Source organism: Rhipicephalus sanguineus, chromosome 3, assembly GCF_013339695.2.
Source record: "Rhipicephalus sanguineus isolate Rsan-2018 chromosome 3, BIME_Rsan_1.4, whole genome shotgun sequence".
NCBI classification, from domain to species: domain Eukaryota; kingdom Metazoa; phylum Arthropoda; class Arachnida; order Ixodida; family Ixodidae; genus Rhipicephalus; species Rhipicephalus sanguineus.
The window spans coordinates 155,512,202-155,512,444 of NC_051178.1; positions in this window are offsets into that span (position 1 = coordinate 155,512,202).

The window sequence follows — 243 nt, forward strand, 5'->3', positions numbered from 1 at the left end:
GTTCTTGTGCTTCTTGCAGTTCCTTGACTACAACCGTAGTGTAAATGTTTATAGTTATGCAACAGTCTTAAATAAAGTATCACCTTTTGTATTCTGCGACACAGTTACTAGTGCGGAAAAAAACTTAACGGAAAAATGGTTGGGACGGAGCGCTAGGCTGTCCCATCTTTTGTTTTTATACCTGTTGTTGATAGCCATATTTCTTATGTTACTACTTGACAATGCTGTTGTATCCAATATTTT